The sequence below is a fragment of the Narcine bancroftii genome, chromosome 12 (assembly GCF_036971445.1).
Source record: "Narcine bancroftii isolate sNarBan1 chromosome 12, sNarBan1.hap1, whole genome shotgun sequence".
In the NCBI taxonomy this organism is placed as follows: domain Eukaryota; kingdom Metazoa; phylum Chordata; class Chondrichthyes; order Torpediniformes; family Narcinidae; genus Narcine; species Narcine bancroftii.
Genome location: NC_091480.1, coordinates 81039211 through 81058364, shown reverse-complemented (window position 1 = coordinate 81058364; position 19154 = coordinate 81039211). Strand labels below are relative to the sequence as shown.

Here is a 19154-nt window from a genome sequence, read left to right as displayed (position 1 = left end):
GGAATAAACTCAGGGTCAAAGGGGTGGCGTGGACTAGAGTCAGATCTAGTTGTCGACCAAACCCTGTAGACCATCCGCACCTTCACAGCCCTGGTCTGGCTCCTCCCTCCCTCCTGGCTACTGTCACCTCCTGGTCTAACACCTCCTTACCTTCCCGTTACCGAGAGACTGGGATGGACCCTGGTTCAGTGGGTGGTGCAGGAGGGAAACTCGGAGCAGCAGGGAGCTCCACCAGGAGGGGGGCCTCAGGACTGTGTTGTTATAAATAACAGAGCCACAGGTCCGGACCAAGCTATGGAATTCTGCCACCATGTGGATGGTGATGGCCAGTGGGATGCAGGAGATCGCAAAGTGAGAGCCATCCTTGTTGAGACGGGCTGAAGCACTGTTAATCACGCTCCTCCCGCAGTCGGTGATGCTTCCTGACCACCACTGAACTACAGCAGCTGTCCCACCACAACCTCCCCAAACCTCCACCTCCCCTGCCAGCTGTGGGGGTGCAGGAACCCCACCAGCAGCAAGTTCTCCACCAACATGCTCACCGACCCTGATTTGGAAACACACTGTGGTTACAGGGTCTAAAGGGAGTGGGGAGAAGTGACTGAGTGGAAGATGGGAACAATGGAGAGATTGATGGGCCCACGGATCGTGGGGGAGGGGGTTTTGGGAGCTGGGCACAGGCAGAAGGGAGAGGTGCAGCAGTGCGGGGGCATTGGATGATCGGAGGGTGAAGGGTGAGTACTAACACAAGGAGGACTCTGGGGCATGTGCAAGCCCTGAAAGAAATGCTCCTGCCCCAATGGGCTTTATCACCCCCAGATTCTGCCCCTCACCCTGGGGCCAATGTACGGCAGCCAATTAATCCACCAACCCACCCTCTCAAGGATGTGGGGAGAAATTGGGATACCCAGTGGTCCCACATGGTTGGGGAGGATGTGAAAACTCCACACAGACAGCATCCAAGGTCAGGGTGGAACCTGGGTCTCTGGACACTGCTCCAGTGGTCAGTTATCCATGGTCTCTGTGCTAAGCTTGGGAAGGGAGGTGGTGGGGGGGAGTGGGGGTGAAGGGTCTGCGCCAGGTTTAGGGAGGTCTCCATGCCAAAATTAAAGAGGTCTCTGTGCTGGGCTCTGGGGGAGAGAGAAGTTCTGTGCCAAGACCACAGAGGTCTCTGTGCCAGGATCCAGTGGGGGGGGGGGGGGGGGGTCCCTGTGCCGGGCTCCAGGGGGATGGGGAGTCCCTGTACCGGGCTCCAGGGGGGTGGGGGTCCCTGTGCCGGGATCCAGGGGGATGGGGAGTCCCTGTACCGGGCTCCAGGGGGGTGGGGAGTCCCTGTACCGGGCTCCAGGGGAGTGGGGGTCCCTGTACCGGGCTCCGGGGGGGTAGGGTCCCTGTGCTGGGCTCCAGGGGGGTGGGGAGTCCCTGTACCGGGCTCCAGGGGGGTGGGGGTCCCTGTGCCGGGATCCAGGGGGATGGGGAGTCCCTGTACCGGGCTCCAGGGGGGTGGGGAGTCCCTGTACCGGGCTCCAGGGGAGTGGGGGTCCCTGTACCGGGCTCCGGGGGGGTAGGGTCCCTGTGCTGGGCTCCAGGGGGGTGGGGAGTCCCTGTGCCGGGTACCGGAGGGGGTGGGGAGTCCCTGTACCGGGCTCCGGGGAGTCTCTGAGCCAGGATCAGGTGGGATTCTCGAGGTTCAGCCTGACGTGGAGCCTCTGCCCCCTCTGGTGCCAGACCAGTGGTACTGCAACAGGCCGGGAAGGAAATGATGTCCATGGACCTGTTTGTAGCATCCTTGACAATCAAAACAGTCATGAATTGGTTCAAATTCTACACCCTTCCATCTAAGATGCTATGAGGTCTTTTATATATGAAATAACATTCTGCCTTGTACATCTGACAGTGTGAGCCTCCCTCAGTATTTTTAGATTTAAACGTAGACATACAGCACAGTAACAGGCCCTTTCAGCCCACGAATTACACTCAATCAACCTACAACCTCAGTACAAACGGTGGGAGGAAACCAGAGCCCCCGGGGAAACCCAGATACGGGGAGAATGTACAAACTCCTTACATACAGCGGGTGATTCGAACACTGGTCGCTGGCGCTGTAACCGCATCACGCTACTGCTTCGCTAACCGTTCCGCCCCGTTTTGTTTCCCAGAAGTTTATTCAGGAATAAATGTGAGATCACCCACCACCAAGTTCAAGGGTGGGTCCGTAGTCCGACATCAAACTCTTGCATGATCCTCACATTTGGAAAATGACGTTGCCTTTGCTCTGTACCAACTCTCCCTGAAATTCTACACTTTTTTACTAACTTTATTCAAAACTACAACATGACAAGACACAAAACACACAATGAGCTACAATTAAAAACCGCCAAAAGCAGTAATTACGACCACCTCTCCATTACACATCAAATTAAAACACGATTTTCACCATCAACCACACACGGAAACACCATTCCCGGAACCCTGTCCCCTCGGACATCACGTGATCCTGCTCCAACACTGCACTCTACACTTCTGCTCTGTGCCTTACTTGCTGTACTATGTATGGGATGTCCAGCTCGACTGCTCGCAATGCAGCCTGTCTCACTGCAGCTCAGTATATGTGACAAATGTGCTGAATGGAACCAAGAATGTGCTGCCCGTGATATGTCAGAGGGAGGCCGGTGTGGAACTGTGAGATGAGGCACACCGCATCTGGTTGGCACAGCTGGGGTGGGCCGGGATATCCCCCTCCTGCACTTCCGGTGCAGAACCTCTGCCTCACCTCACAACACTGAGACAAAGCCAGCATTTGGCTTTGAGAAGGTGGTGCTGAGAGAAATGAAGCATGAAAGTCTGAGGGTGCTGGGATTGTAGTAAAACACAGAAACGCTGGCAGAACTCAGCCGGTCTCGCAGCATCCATAGGAGGTAAAGATATGTTACTGACATTTCAGGCCTGGGCCCTTCTTCGAGTAAAAAGCAGGCGGGCACCTGTATTAAAAGGGAGGGAAGAGTGAGCGGGGGGGAAGAGTGCAGAGCAACAGACAAAAGGAGTTAATTGGATAAAGAGAGAGGAAAGGTGAGGGGGTTGGCTTGTGAATGCAGAGCTGGGGTAAGGTAACAGAGGGAAAAAGGAAGAGAGAGATGGAGCTAGAGATAGATGGGGCAGGGGTTAGAGGAAGTCAATGTTAATGCCATCAGGTTGGAGGAGTGCTGAGACAGAATACCAGGTGTTGTTCCTCGAATTTGCAGGTGGTCTCAGCCTGGCAGCGCATGAAACTATTCCAGCATGTCAGCAAGGGAATGGAGTGGGGAATTGATGGGTGGCAACATGGAAATCCCCACTTTTGCAAAGGCCAGAGCCGAGGTGCTGAGTGAAATGGTCTTTCAATCTGCGTCCAGTCTCTCCGACAAATAGGAGACCACAATGGGAGCACTGGATGCAGTAGATGACCCCTGCAGATTCACAAGGGCTGCTTCTCTTGGAAGGACGGTCTAGAGCCCCAAATGGTGGTGAGGAAGGAGGTGTGGAGGAAAGTGGAGGGTCGCCTGCGGTCACAGGGGTGGGGACTGAGAGGGCAATTGGTAGAGATGGAGGAGCAGACAAGGGAGTCATGGAGGGAGTGGTCGCTGCAGAAGGTGGTGCTGATCCCAGGAGCAAAACCAGATGGTCACTAGCACTGAAAGAAGGTCCAGTGGTATCCATTCAAATCAGGCCGATGTGCAAATATGGTGCCATTACCTTGCGCCTGCTCCTGGTTCCCATGGGAGGGGTGCAGTCGGACGGAGCCAGGTGGTGTGTGGGGTGTTGGGATTAATGGACACACGCTGAGTGAGTGAGCTGCTTCATTCCCTCCCCCACAACCTGTCCCAATGTCCCATCACTTTGAGTTCCCCCCTTCCCCCCTACCCAGGGATACTCACCGGTAATAGTTGCCACATCCCGGAACTCTTTCCGCAGGAGCTGTGCCTGAAAGGGTCCTGCCAGGTGGATGTCATTGTTGCCAATAGTGAAGGTGGGGCTGCAGCAGGGCAATGAGGTGGCTGAGGTCTGGCTGGAAGTGGAAGGGTCCAGCTTGGCAGGATTTACCCCCTAGCTCTGAGATCCCGTTCAGGGGGCTGCACCCAGCTCCAACGGGATAGCCTTCAGCTGCCTTCCTGAAGCCTGCAAACAAGACCAGAGATGTGGAAATGAGGCAGTGCCACATTCGGAATGATCCCTGAATGGGAAGTTCTTGCATTGCTTCTACGTAGACATCCCGGTTCCTGTACTGACAGAAGGGCGCGAGTGCATTTGGATGTTACTGTGTTACTTCACGGTCAGTCCTCAGGAAACCCGTTTCCTTTCTCTTCGATTACGTGTCCTGGATGGGTTGTGAGACCTCAGTCCCTGGTCCTGTCCAGCACACAGATGTTGTGGGCCTGCAGTCCCTGGGGAAATGGAATGACCGAGATACCCTTCAACGTCCTGAACCTGCGTATGGACAAACACTTGGATCACCAAATATAGACCATGTGACCATTCTGCCCTTCTAGCCTGTTCCTATGATCCCTGTAACTTGCCCTGGCCCCACACTTTCCACATATTCTGACCTATCACTTCATTTTCTTCTGAGCCCCATCAAGCTCAGCCACCCAGACCAGTCTCTCCTGTCTGCTACGTCTAGACCAGTCTCGGAGTCTGCTGCGTCTATACCAGTCTCTGCTGTCTACTATGTCTAGACCAGTCTCAGTGCCTGCTGTGTCTAGACCAGTCTCAGTGCATGCTGCATCTAGTCCAATCTCTAATGTCTGCTACGTCTAGACCAGTCTCTGCTGTCTGCAACGTCTAGACCAGTCTCAGTGCCTGCTACGTCTAGACCAGTCTCAGTGCCTGCTGCGTCTAGACCAGTCTCTGCTGTCTGCTGCGTCTAGACCAGTCTCTGCCGTCTGCTGTGTCTAGACCAGTCTCTGCCATCTACACCAGCCTCAACTGCTCCGTCCAGACCTGCCTCAACTTCTCTGTCTAGACCAATCTCTGCCATCTGCTGCATCTAAACCAGTCTCAGGTGTCTGCTGCATCCAGACCAGTCTCCACCATCTGCTGTATCTAGACTAATCTCAGCTGTGTGCTGCATCTAGACCAGTCTCTGCCATCTACACCAGCCTCAACTGCTCCGTCCAGACCTGCCTCAACTTCTCTGTCTAGATAAATTTCTGCCATCTGCTGCATCTAGACCAGTCTCTGCCATCTATACCAGCCTCAACTGCTCCGTCCAGACCTGCCTCAACTTCTCTGTCTAGACCAATCTCTGCCATCTGCTGCATCTAGACCAGTCTTCGCCGTCTGCTGTATCTAGACTAGTCTCAGCTGTGGAGAAAGTATTGAGCCTGAAGACATTGCCTGAATATTTTATCTACCACACTGCCAGTTTTTCAGTCAGCTGCCAACTTTCACACTTCCTCGCTGATTAAGGATCTTCCTTCCAATATTTCCTCCTCTTAACTGTGGTTAACATCATCTCTGACTTCAGTGAAGACAGTGACAAGGACTCTAGTGAAGATCTTGCATTACCTCTCTGGTCTCCAGTAGGCCATATTCCTTCATTAATTAAGCCTCTTGCTCATTATATACGTACAACACATCACTGGGTTTCCTTTGATGTCACACGCCACTATTTTTGCCAGGCCCTCTCGTTTCTCTCCAAATTTCACTTTAAGCTTTGCTCCTCTCTTGCTGTGCTCTTCCACATTAACTCTGACATCCGGCTCTCAGAATCTGGCAGACACTTCCCTTCTGTTTCATTTCCAGATTCTCCATCCCCCAATTCATGCCGTGATCAGGAAACTCTGGAGTGGAAAGCCACACTCTTTTCCCTTGCGGAACATTTCTCCTGAATTCTTCACATCTCCTTCTGACATTTTGAGACAGAATTGCTTTCAGTTAACCACACCCAGTTCATTTTGTTAAATCACCTCCCAGTCCAGTAAAATTTTAATCCTATTTGCCGTCTGAACGTTTCAATAGTGATGCCATCTCCAACTGAATTATGTTTTCTGATTGTCTAGCTTTTATTCCTAAATTCTGAGTTGCACCCCCACTGGGCAAGGGACTAAAATTTCTCCTGAATCAGGATTTCTGTGTCATCTGGAGTTTGGACACCGAAGCAGTCCCAGTGAATGCGGGAGTGTTAACCTGCTGATATACTTCAGCCAAAGGCTGCTGAATCTGTGGAGCGCGTTGCCACAGATGTCCGTGGAGGCCAAGTCATTGGGTGGGTTTGAAGCAGAGGTCGATAGATACTTGATTAGTGAGGATGTTGATAGTTGTGGGGAGAAGGCAGCAGAATGGGATTGACTGTTCCAAGGGGCCTCAAGCACTGAAGTCTTCCTGATTGATCGGGACCTCGGGCTGCCAATGGATAGGAGTCCATGTGGCAGCAGAGGCTGTGGGAGCGGCTGGATGCAAATCCACGGACACTCAGTGACTCTGAAGGGATTCTCTATGGCTTCTCTTACTGTAAGGGACGCCGGGCAAAACTAATGGTGATTTTGTGTGATATTACATTTTCTGCTTTATTACATGTCAATTAAAGGATCTGGAATAAAAAATTCTCAAGAGAGATATTACATTAACCATGCAGGTTAATGGTTTAGCAAACTCGATGGACCAGATGGTCTAATCCTGCTCCTGTGCCTTATGGTCTATTAACCCACTACTTTTGCTCTCCTTAGAAATATGCTAAAATATTACCACGGGATTGTTGAAAGATCTGTGATACATGATTAATACAATCACCTGCTTTTTTCCTCGAATTTCACCCATAAAGCCTCAGTTATGATCCCTTCTCCCAGTTGTGACAACTCCAATATTGTCATCACTCCCTGCTTCTAGTGCCCATTCCATCTTGTCTGAAAACCATGTAGCGTGCACATACATGTAAGTGTGCACACTCGTGTGTGTGTAACAGTATTTGAGTGTGTGTGTGTGTGTGTGTGTGTGTGTGTGTGTGTGTGTGTGTGCATGGGGTTGGTGTATGTGTGTGCCTTTGTGAAGGAAGGAGGAAACTGGACAGGACCAGGCCTGAGACCCAACCCACTGCCAGTCCCTGGGGGCTGCAGATAGTTAAGTTTCTCTTTTTCTCTCTATTAAGTTACTTATCTCTCTCTCTCTCTCTCTCTCTCTCAGCCTTCCCCTCTCCCCACTTCTGCCTCTTTAGCTGTTGCTGGGTAAACATTGCCCAATGAACAATTCACTTTTGAATGAATATTTACATTCTTAGCTTTCAGAATAAATTTGAATAAATTGAGATAGTCCCTTTGAAAGGAGCCTGTCCTTTCTGTATTCCCTAACCCCATCCCCCCTCCCTCTTCTCCTCCCTTTCCCCTTCCATTCATCGTCATGAAATAGTACAGGACATCTGATATTACATGAAGAAAGACACTGCAGACTCCGTGGTTGAAGTAAAAACACGTGGAGAAACTCAGCAGGTCAAACAGTGTCCTTTGTACAGCAAAGATAAAGATGCATAACCAATGTTTCGGGCCCTTCATCAAGGTCGGAACAAAATGTAGGCAAGCACATGAACCTTGTTCCAACCTTGATGAAGGGCTCAAGCCCGAAACGTCAGTTATGTATCTTTATCTTTGCTCTGTAAAGGACACTGTCCGACCTGCTGAGTTTCTCCAGCATTTGTGTTTTTATTTAACCGTGGAGTCTGCAGACTTTCACGCTTTACACCTGCTGAAGTTTGTTTTGCTCTAACTCACTAATAACTCAGTGGCCAGAGTCAAACCCAGGGCAGAAATTCCAGAGTAGGGTTACTATGGTTACTATCCACACATGTGACTCTCTCTCCTCAACCATTCTTTCCGTGTACTCCTTCTCATATGTCTACGTCACTTCTCCAAGCAAATGTAAAGTACACATAGAGTATCACTCTGGTTGTTGGATAGACCACACTTGGAGCATTGTGTGCAATTCTGGTCTCCCCATTACTGGAAAGATGTGGAGGCTTTGGAGAGGGGAGAGAAGACGTTCACCAGGATGGTACCCGGTTTAGGGACAATGAGCGATGGAGAGAGGTTGGACAAACATGGCTTGGATGTCAGAGGCTGAGGGGAAACCTGATGCATGTTTATAAAATTATGAAAGGGTGGACAGTCCAATTCTATTCCAGTCAAGTGAAGTCAAATACAAGAGGACGTGCAATTCAGCTGGGGCAGGGTGGCAGAGGGAGGTGGAACACGATGATTAAAGATTTGCGGGTTTCTTTACCCCCCCCCCCCCCCCAGAGTGCTGCTTGTCTGCAGGTTAGTGGTGGAAGCAGTGATCAACATTATTCAACTGTTGCTCGGGTTCAATCTGGCCCTTCTACCACAGGGATTTCCTCATTTCTGCCCACTTTCGCTGTATAGATGATGAGTTCATTGCCTTGAGGTGAGTCATGTCAGGGTTGAATTAGCATCGGCTTCAAGGGGATCTGGGTGATCAGCAAAAGGCAGTGTTCAGCTCCTTAACAAATTGTTGAGTTTTGTTGATAAGTGAACTTCACAACAGCCAGCGTATTGAGTTACTTTTTGTTATTTCAAGATTAGACTGCAGATTAGTGGGTTAGGCACATTTATTAATTGGGACGAAACACAAAAGTCTGCAAACACTGTGAAAACAGAAATACAGGAGGAACTCAGCAGGAAACGCAGTGCCCATAAAGGTAAAGATCTATTCCCAATGTTTTACTCATACCACAAGAAAAGGCTCAGGCCCAAAACGTCAGTGATGTACCTTTACCTCCTATGGACGCTGTAAGACCGGCTGAGTTCCTCCAGCATTTCTGTGTTTTTACTACATTGTTCATTGTGCAATTGTTGGAAGGATTCAGGTGTTGGCTCAGAGGCAGTCAGCGACGCGGAGGAATTCCTTCAGCCAGAGGGGGCTGAATATATGAAATGTGTTACCACAGGTGGTTGTGGAGGCCAGGTCATTGGGTGAATTTAAGGCAGAAATTGAAAGGTTCTTTATTAGCCAGGGCATCAAAGGTTATGGGGAGAAGGCCGGGCAATGGGGCTGCGTGGGAAAATGGATCTGCTCATAATTAAATAGTTGGGGCAGACTCGATGGGCTGAATGGCCTATGTCTTATGGAGTAACAGTGAATGGGGCACCTCTGAGGAGATCCTATGTTTTGTGGAGGCCAGAGCTCTTAAAACAAAATGCAACATCAGTATCTGCAGAAATGTTGCTGCAAGCAACATGGATTTGATGAAGAACCTGAAGTAATTGACTATCCCTAACAAGTCCAAATATGAAGGTCCTGTCCTTAACAATCTTCTCGTATGATTTCCCGACTACTGATGTCCCAGTTCCTCTTAAATAAAATAACAATTTTGGCTACTCTCCAGTGTTCTGGGACCTTGCCCGTGGTTAAAGAGGATGCAAAGATCTCTAGTGAGTCTGCGGCAATCTCCTCCCTTCACTCCCTCAGTATCCAGGGATAGATGCCAACAGAATCGCTGGGGACATCCACTTAATATTTATCAAGACACTAATACTTCCTCCTTCCTAACATCAATATGCCCCAGAATATCAACATACTCTTCCTTGATCGAACCATCACCTATCTATATCCTTCTCCTTGGTGACTACCGATACATTAGGAGCTCTACCGCTTCCTCTGGCCCCATGCACGTTTCTTCCTTTGGCCTTGAGTGGATCTACCATTCCCCAACCTCCCACATGCTCCCTATAAAATGCCTTGGGATTTTCCTTAATCCTGCTTGCCAAACACCCTTTTCATGGCTTCTTTCAGCCCTCCTAATTCCTTGTTAGTTCTTTCCTGCTTCCTCCAGGGCCTTCCCAAATTTCAGCTTCCTCACACAGCCTTTTTTGACTAACCTTCCAATATGTGGAGTAGGCTTGCATAGGTCAGCACAACAATGTGGGCCGAAGGGCCTGTTCGTTGTTGTAATGCTCTAGATTCTAGATCACATCGTCTAAGCCTTGCCGCTCTTCTTTTTCATCCTCAGAGGAAGACGTTGGTTCCAAACTCTGTCGGGATAAACAGCTGCTCCCAATCAACCTTCTCCACTTCCTGCCTGATACTGTAAATAACCATTCTCCCAATCAGCCCTCTCACCCTAGGTCCACGTATCCAGAACTACCTTGAAGAAGAGCATCAGCCTCTTGAAGTTTTGTGTACCTTAATTAATTAAGACATTCCTCAGCCTCTTCTGTCGTAAAGGAAACAACTCCCTGATTATCCAGAGTTCCGCACAGTTACAGTTTTCCTTTCCTGGCAACTTCCTCTGCCCCTCTCCAGTGCACTCAGACTAACCCAGAATGTGCTGAGCAGGGCGTCTATATGAGTCGGTGTCTTCAAAAATATCTTCAAAGACCCCCACCTCCCAGGCCATGACCTTTTCACACTGCTAACATCGGGGCATTGACCTTCACTGGGGGACCGGTCCCACACACATTGACCCTCACTGGGGGACGGTCCCACACACACTGACCCTCACTGGGGGATGGGCCCCATACACATTAACCTTTACCGGGGGAATGGATCCCATGCACACTGCCCCTCATTGGGGTATAGTCCCACACACACTGACCCTCACTGGGGGATGGGACCTACACACTGACTCTCATTGGGGGATGGTCCCACAAAGATGGTTATTTGATGGGTGAACATGGGCCAGTGCTCTTCTGGACAGGTGGGGCTCAGGCCTGTGCACAGCTGGCCTGGAGGATGGGTGAACATCTGAAAAAGTGGTGGCCAAGCAGTTGATCAGTGACAAGCTAGACAGTCCCACAGTGGAATGGCTGGGTCGGTGGACAGTTGCTGGATGGGAGGGTGTAAGGTCAAGCAGTCCCACAGTGGGATGGCTGGGTAGGTGGGCAGGTGCCTAGTTGGCAATGTTCCCTAACTTTTAGTAGTCAGTGTGCCCAAACATCTTATGTTGTGCAAAGTTTTTTCCGGTGACCAAAGTATGTGCGCATTGAATGTAAACTTGAAATAGTTTCAAGATAAAATATGTGCATTAGTGATGTGCAAATGTAGTATTTAAAAAAATGACTAACTAGTTAACAGAAACGGTTAGCTAAGAGATTATATTTTCAATAAGTATAATTATTAATTACTACATTATTTTAGGTAACTGACCTTTTGGGCGCAAATTAATTTCCTTTGTGCACTGGTTGCCAAGCTTGTGTGTGCACACACGAGCGCACAGCTTAGAGGGAACAGTGCCGGCTGAGAGGGTGTAAGGTCAAGCTGGTGGGCAAGTGCCTGGATGGGAGGCTGTAAGGTCACACCTTCCTTTATTCTCTCCAAAGGCACAGCTCAAACAACATCTGGAATTAAACATGAGACAGGCTTTGAGCTCGGGACTGACCTTCCAGACATATAGTTGGTTAATCTTCGCTCCATCCCAATAACAGGTTGCTGGCTCTTCCCAAACCACGACGGTGTAAACTCTGAGCTGCCGGCCAGCCTGATTGTGTCGAAGGGGAGGGCCTGTTTCCAGCTTCTTACACTAGTGTCACTCCATGCAGTTCAAGGACCTTGGCTTTTCAGTCAGCTGCCTGGGGTTTCCATGGTGATCCCTAGGCATTGCATACGTGAGGCCAGGCACACACGCATACACAAACACACACACACACACACATACACACACACACATATATACACACACACACACACACACACACACACACACACAGGGAAACTGTAGGCGAAAGTGGTAACACACACTCACAGAGTATTCAACATACACTCAGAAACACAACCAAGGAACACAGCGGATACCCCGGGGAACACAGGAGACACCCCAGGGATCACGGCAGACACCAAGAAACACAGCAGACTCCCAGGAACACAACAAAAACCCAGGAACATGGCAGACACCCGTGGAAACACATCAAACACCCCTGGGAACACGGCAGACATCCCGGAGAACACAGCAGACACCAAGAAACAAGGCAGACTCCCAGGAACACAACAAAAACCCAGGGAACAAGGCAGACACCCGTGGAAACACATCAAACACCCCTGGGAACACGGCAGACATCCCGGAGAACACAGCAGACACCAAGAAACACGGCAGACTCCCAGGAACACAACGAAAACCCGGGGAACTTGGCAGACACCCAAGGAAATATGGCAGACACCCCAGGAAACACAGCAGACACCCAGGAAAACATGGCAAACACCCCGGGGAACACGGCAGACACCCAGGGGAACATGGCAGATTCCAAGAAGCATGGCAGACACCAAGAAACACAACAAAAACCCAGGGAACATGACAGACACCCGTGGAAACATATCAAACACCCCTAGGAACACAGCAGACACCCCGGAGAACACAGCAAGAAACACGGCAGACTCCCAGGAACACAACGAAAACCCGGGGAACTTGGCAGACACCCAGGGAAATATGGCAGATACCCCGGTAACATGGCAGATACCCTGGGGATCACGGCAGACACCCTTGGGAACACAGCAGACACCTGAGGAACACAGCAGACACCCGGGGAACACAGCAGACATACCTGGGGTACATGGCAACCAGGGTACATGGTATCATGATACAATGCAACTAGCAACGTCTTAAGGATTATAGTTCCTGTTTGATTATACTTGGCTGACAGCAGGGGCTGACACTGAAGGAGAGTGCAGTATGTAAGATCTATAATGGAGGCTTGCAGCCTCATCGCATGCCTCATGGGCTGTTTCCATCAACTTTAAAGTAAAGAACCTTTTCCTTCATCCATGTGTTGTCTAAGAACTCACACATATGAATACAAGATGAAACACACGGCAGACACCCCCGGGGTACATAGCATACACCCCGGGATCACAGCCAAGTCTATACCCCCCTCACACTCTGTGAACATCTACCTGCATTCGTAGCCACATTATTATATTCCTTACCACGGAATCCAAAGACAACTGCTTTTCCTCCTTCCTTTGGCCAGTCGTTGTTGACTGTGTTAATCACTCGTGAAGTATGGTCACATGGTTGAAGGTTTGGAGAGCACTTGCATCTGCAGCGTCATCTTACAGGGGCCTTGAGGAGAACAGGGAGGGTCAAATTAATCAGATCAATAACTACAAGGAACAGCTTAAACTCCTTCAGCAGACGGACCCTCCGAGTATTCCAGCATTCAAAGCACAGAGACCCTGGAACAAGAACCACCCTGTACATTTCTGATGAGCGCCTGTGGAAGTTTTCTGTCACTGCATTGGGACAGAATTCAATTACTCTATCTAAGGCAGAGATCTGGAATACAGACCCATTAACCAACACTCACCTCAAGCCATTAATCTGGCAGCTCATCACAGCCCAGATTCCATCCCCACCACTTTTTAAATGTTGTAAATCAGCCAACAGAGCACAGCCTCTGAGTGAAAGGCCCAGCTGGTGCCAGAAACAACTGCTAGTGGATCCGTACACTGGCTGTCCATCACTGCTACACTAGAAATAGAAGACCAAGGCCATTCAGCACCTTCATGTTAGCTCTGCCATCCCCCTTGACTGACCTTGGTTTCAGTTCTATGTTCCTGCCTGTTTCCCATCACTTCACTGTAGGAGATGCTCCACTTGTGCCCACACCTCCTCCATCACCACCCCAAACAGTCCTTCCACATTTCATGTGAATCTGCAGGGGTCATCTGCTGCATCTGGTGCTCCTGTTGTGGCCTCCTCTACATCAGAGAGACTAGATGCAGACTGGGAGATCACTTTGTTGAGCACCTCTTTCTGCTGCAGTACTGTGGATCTTTGAGTGGCCACCAAGGCCAGATTAATGTAGCAGATAAAGGAAGCAAATGCTACAGGCCCTGTAACTTCAAGGGCCCCCGTGTTTATGTACTATGAATTTTGAGAAACATTTTTGTTTTCATCTTTGTGTAGCAGCTATGAGAAACCACACTGACGGTCTGTTAATTATCCCAATTAAAGGTGATAATTGGCTAAAATCGCTAACCTTAAAGGGGGGGCACCTTTGTCCTCACCTGATCACCACCACCCCCCATTTAACTCCTGACATGGCAGCAGGAGTGCAGTGCTGCCAGAGTTCACCGGAGCGCCGCTCTGGCATCTGATCGGGCAGCTGCAGGGCAACGCCGGCAACTCACGGTGACGGCTCAATACAGGAGCAATGGCCATCTTCATTACCCATAATCCCCCATGCAGCTAGAACCGCTCTGCCACTGCCAGGGAACAGTAGCGTGCTTTTCATCGACTACACCTCAGCTTTCAACACCATTTTCCCTCAGTGTTGGTCAAGAAGCTCCAAACCCTGGGCCTCTACAACCCCCTCCGCAACTGCACCCTTGACTTTCTCATCAGAAGACCACAGACAGTACGAATTGGAAACAACATCTCCTCCTCACTGACAATCAACACAGGCGCACCTCACGGATGCGTGCTTAGCCCGCTGCTCGGCTCACTATTCACACACGACTGAATGGCCTGGCACAATTCCAATGCTATCTACGATTGCCAATGACACCACAGTTGTTGGCAGAATCACAAATGGCAATGAGGAAGTGTACCGGAGGGAGACAGATCAGCTCGTTGAGTAGTGTCACGACAACAATCTTGCATTCAATGTTAGCAAAACCAAGGAAATGACTGTGGACTTCAGGAGGCAATCAGAACACAATCCAGTCCTCATCGAGGGGTCAGTAGTGGAGAGGGTCAAGAACTTAAAATTCCTGGGTGTCAACATCTCCGAAGATCTGTCCTGGAGCCTCCTTGTTGATGTAATCACGAAGCAGGCTCACCAGTGGCTATACTTTGTGAGGTGTTTAAGGAGATTCTGTACGTCACCACAGACTCTCAGAAACTTCTACAGGTGTACCATAGAGAGTATTATGGTTGATGGCATCCATGTCTGATATGGAAGTCTCAATGCTCAGGGCAAGAAAACACTCCAGAAGGTTGTTAACTCGGCCTGTGACATCACGGGCACCAGACTTCACTCCATCGAGGACATCTACAGGAGGCGGTGTCTTAATAAAGCAGCCTCTATCCTCAAGGACGCCCACCACCCAGGCCATGGCCTCATCACTCTGCCGCCATCGGGAAAAAGGTACAGGAGCCTGAAGACGAGCGCTTAGTGGCACAAGGACAGCTTCTTCCCCGCCGGCATCAGATTCCTGAATGAACAATGAAACACAGACATGACTTCACTTTGTCCTTGACTTTTTCTAATTATTTGGTAATATGGTTGAAATAAATGTTTGCTCTGTGATGGTACCAATAAATTCTGATTCTGATATAAATTCCAATTCTGACAAAAGCCTGTCTGCTTTCTGCTCATACCTTGAAGAAGGGCTCAGGTCCCAATCATCAGTAATATATCTGTGGACTGGATGGTCTCCCCTTGGATGTAGCCACTCCAAACGAGCAAACTGATTCAAATGCATATTTTAGAGGAAGTTCTGAAAATGTATAGAGGAGAATAAAACAGGGAGAGATGGAGCCAAAGAGAACCTGCAGTAGTTAAGAGCTAGAACAAGTGGCTGGAGCTGATGTACAGATCAGCCATGAGCTAAAGATAGAATGGTTTCAAAGGGTTGACTGGCCTCCTGTTCCCACTTTCATTTATATAGCACCATGGATGAAGCAAATATATCTCAAAGTGCTTTACCTCCTTCCTGATGGAAGCAGTGTGAAGAGGGCATGGCCTGGGTAGTAAGCAGTACCATTAAACCCAAGCCCAACTAGAAGATATCAGGACAAAAGCTGGGCCAAGAGCTTGGTCACATTTCAAGGAGGAAAGACAAACAGGGAGATAGGAAGTGTCCGAACAGGGAGCAATGGATATTGTGGGTGGTCAAGAGTCCTGAATTGGAGGAGCACTGAGATCTCAGATTGCAGAGGCTGGAGGGGGGTTACAGAGAACAGGAGGAGGGTAGGTCCTGGAAGGGGGAGGTTAAAGAGATAGGGGAAGGTGTGGTGACCAGCAGGGTTACAGAGATGGGGAGCGATGCAGGGGACCCGAGGTGGGGGGGTTACAGAGGTAGAGAGGGGTGTACAGTTCTGGAAGGGTGATAGAGTTCACTTGCCAGGGATGGCAGGTTTGTTGGGTGAAGAGAGATTGAGTAGGCTAGATGTATATTCTATTGAGTTCAGAGGAATGAGAGATTGGATTGGGAGTTGAAAAATCATGTCAGAGCTTTGACAGGGTGAATCCAGATGGACCCTCAAGCTTTATGTCTCTCTGTCAGATTTAGAACCAACCATCTCTGCCATCCATTGGATGAGATTTTCTCTCCCCACTAGTATAGCCCTTATTGCCACACATGGGCAAAGAAATGTAATCTACTCGTTTGGTTTCATCCTATCACAGATATTCCCTTTCTTCTGTCAGTCCCTCCCTCATCTACTGTGTTCTGTTACTTTCTCTTACCCAAATCTGACAGAGGGTCTCAGAGTGAAACATTAACTGGTCTGCAATGTTTGAAGAATTTTCTATTTCTGATTTCAAACATTTGCAGGTTTATTTTAGATCTTCAGTTGTTGAAGGCTGTGGAATTTAAAACCGGGGCCACTGTATCTGTGGATGGGGTGGACTGAGACGGAGAAAGCTCCTTCATCCAAAGGCTGGTGAATGTTTGAAATTCTCGCCGGGTTGTGGTCAATGAGTTCATTCAAAGCAGTCTGATATGGAGGTACCAAAGCACAGGACAAGAAAAAATTCCAGCGGGTTGCAAACAGACGCTATCACAGGCACCAGTCTTCACCCCGTCGAGGACATCTACAAGAGGCGGTGTCTGAAGAAAGCAGCCTCTATCCTCAAGGGCCCTAACTACCCAGGCCATGCCCTCTTCACACTGCTACCGTCGGGAAGGAAGTCCGGGAGCCTCAGAACAAGGAGCCAACGGTACAAGGCAGCTTCTTCCCTGCTGCCATCGGATTACTGAATGGACAATGAACCACTATTTAGTTATTTTGAAATGAAATTTAAAACAATATTTGATGCTGCCACAAAACAACAAATTTTGTGACATTAGATTCTGATTCTGAGACCAACAGTGTTCTGAATGTGAAGAGAATAAAGGAAATACAGAGAAAACACTGGAAATACAACTGCTGCCCTGACTTACCAGGGTTTCAGCATCTTCTGCTTTATTTCAGATTTTCAGCAGCTGCAGGGTTATTTATTTTTATGTTAATAAAAGGATGTGAAATTCGGCTAGAACTGATGAATCGAAGAGAAGCCTCATGGGGTCAAATAGAACTCCTCCCAACCCACCTCCCCACCCACGGTCCCTTCACTATTTGTGTTTCCCTTCCAATGTACGAGCCCTGTTGAGAGAGACTATCGTTGAATGTGGAGCTAAAGGTGGTAAGTGGGGGGGTGATTGCCAGGATCCAATGGAAGGCAGGACAGGAGACACAAGGTTGTGACAACATATGAGCTGCAGGAGAAGGGTAAAGTTCACCTGCGCTAACTCACTGATCTGTGCAAATTACCAGCAAGGGTGTGTCATCTGGTTGCAGGCCAGCATTAAAACAACCAAAGCAAGATTAAACATTAACCCAGATTGAAACATGACATCATTATCGTTAGGGAAAGGCACAGCTGATGGGCCAGCAGACCATGCTCGTGTCTGGTTACTTCTGATCATCAAATCACGCCAGCAATGTGGCTATTATTTATTTGTTTCTTTCAGATCTGGCTGAAACTGGCAAATGCCAGCATTTATTGTCCACCCCTGCCTGCCCTTGAGATGGTGGTGTTGAGCTGGCTTCATGAAGCACCACAGTCCCTCTGGTGTAAGTGCTCCCTGAGCAATGATGGGGAAGGACCAAGTGATACGCCGGTGTACAAGTAGGAGGTGTGGGTGGGGGTGCTGGTTTTCCCCTGCACATGTTCCCCTGGCCCTAGGCTGCAGAGGTTTGGGAGGTGAGAGGGAATAGACCAGTAGTTCTCAACCTTTTTCTTTCCACTCACTTACCACTTTTAAGTATTCTTTATGCCATTGGTGCTCTGTGATTAGTAAGGGATTGCTTAAGGTGGTATGTGGGTGGAAAGAAAAAGTTTGAAAACCACAGTTTTAAATGTACCTAATTGACTCATAATATGCACGATTCCATAACTCCAAAGGAAATGGGCCAAGAACAATTTTTCTTTTTTTTTTGAAGACTTTACTTAAAATTTTACAAGAACAATTTTTCTCAAGCAAAATATTTCAGTAACAATTGGGTCGAGAGCAGTGATTCTCAACCTTCCTTTCCCACTCACATCCCACCTTAAGCAATCCCTAACTAAGTCACAGTGCATTGATGGCCTAGGGATTACTTAAAGTAGGATGTGAGTGGAAAGAAAGTGATTGAGAACCCCTGGAATAGACTTTGCACACAACTACACCTTTTGAAGGCGTATAGATTCTTAGAACCAGGGGAAAGCCATTCAGCTCTTCAAGCCTACTCACCATTTGATTCATCTTGTGACCCCAGTACCTTCTTCCTGCTTTCTCTCCATACACCTCAGCCCCTTTAGCCTTGAGAGTCACATCAAAATATCCTTTCAAGTATTTCTCAGGACCCAGCCTCAACAACTTTCTGTGGCAGGGGTTACAGAGACAGGAAGAGGTGTGGGGACCAGGAAGGCTCACAGCTCTCCGAGTGAAGGTTTCCCTTCATTTCAGTCCTCGATGTCTTCCCCCTTCTCCTCAGACTGTGACTCCTTGTTCTGGACTTCTGGACTGGTGGCATGATTGGTGTAGCGATTAGTGCCAAAAGATACAGAGCCAGCAAACCAGGACCGGGGTTTGAATCCCGCGCTCTCTGTAAGGAGTTTGCATGTTCTCCCCCCATCTGCGTGGGTCTCCACCAGGTGCTCCAGTTTCCTCCCACTGTTCAAAAACAGACGGGATGGTGGGGGGCAGAGTTCCCGCTAAACTGTGCTCAACCACGCGTGCGCACGTGCATAAAGGGGCTCTCAAGGATTTCCTTGGGCGTGCACACACAGGCAGTTTGTGTGCATACGGGCACAGCTTATAGAGAACACTGATGGGGGAAGGGTTATAGGTTAATTGGGTGTAATTGGGCAGCATGGGCTCATGGGCCAGAAGGGCCTGTATGTTTAATTTTTTTTTAATTTAAATTTCCCCAATATTGGGAACATTCTTCCTGCATCTAACCTATCAAGTCCACTCTATGTCCCTCA

At 49.1% G+C, this 19154-nt stretch overlaps 1 protein-coding gene across 4 annotated transcripts in view; it reads right to left on the bottom strand.

The window, feature by feature from the left end:
- LOC138747670 (trafficking kinesin-binding protein 1-like) overlaps positions 1-19154 on the bottom strand; it is a 62573-nt gene that overhangs the window by 37171 nt on the left and 6248 nt on the right. For 3 of the 4 annotated variants that reach the window (XM_069907149.1, XM_069907151.1, XM_069907148.1), the window contains 3 exons: positions 12901-13036; positions 11131-11321; positions 3915-4155 (listed from right to left, as the gene is read on the bottom strand). The gene's annotated coding sequence lies outside the window, so the exon portion shown is untranslated. Of the gene's footprint in view, positions 1-3914; positions 4156-11130; positions 11322-12900; positions 13037-14526; positions 15084-19154 lie in introns of those variants that run through there. The other variant, XM_069907150.1, reaches the window with a different exon arrangement.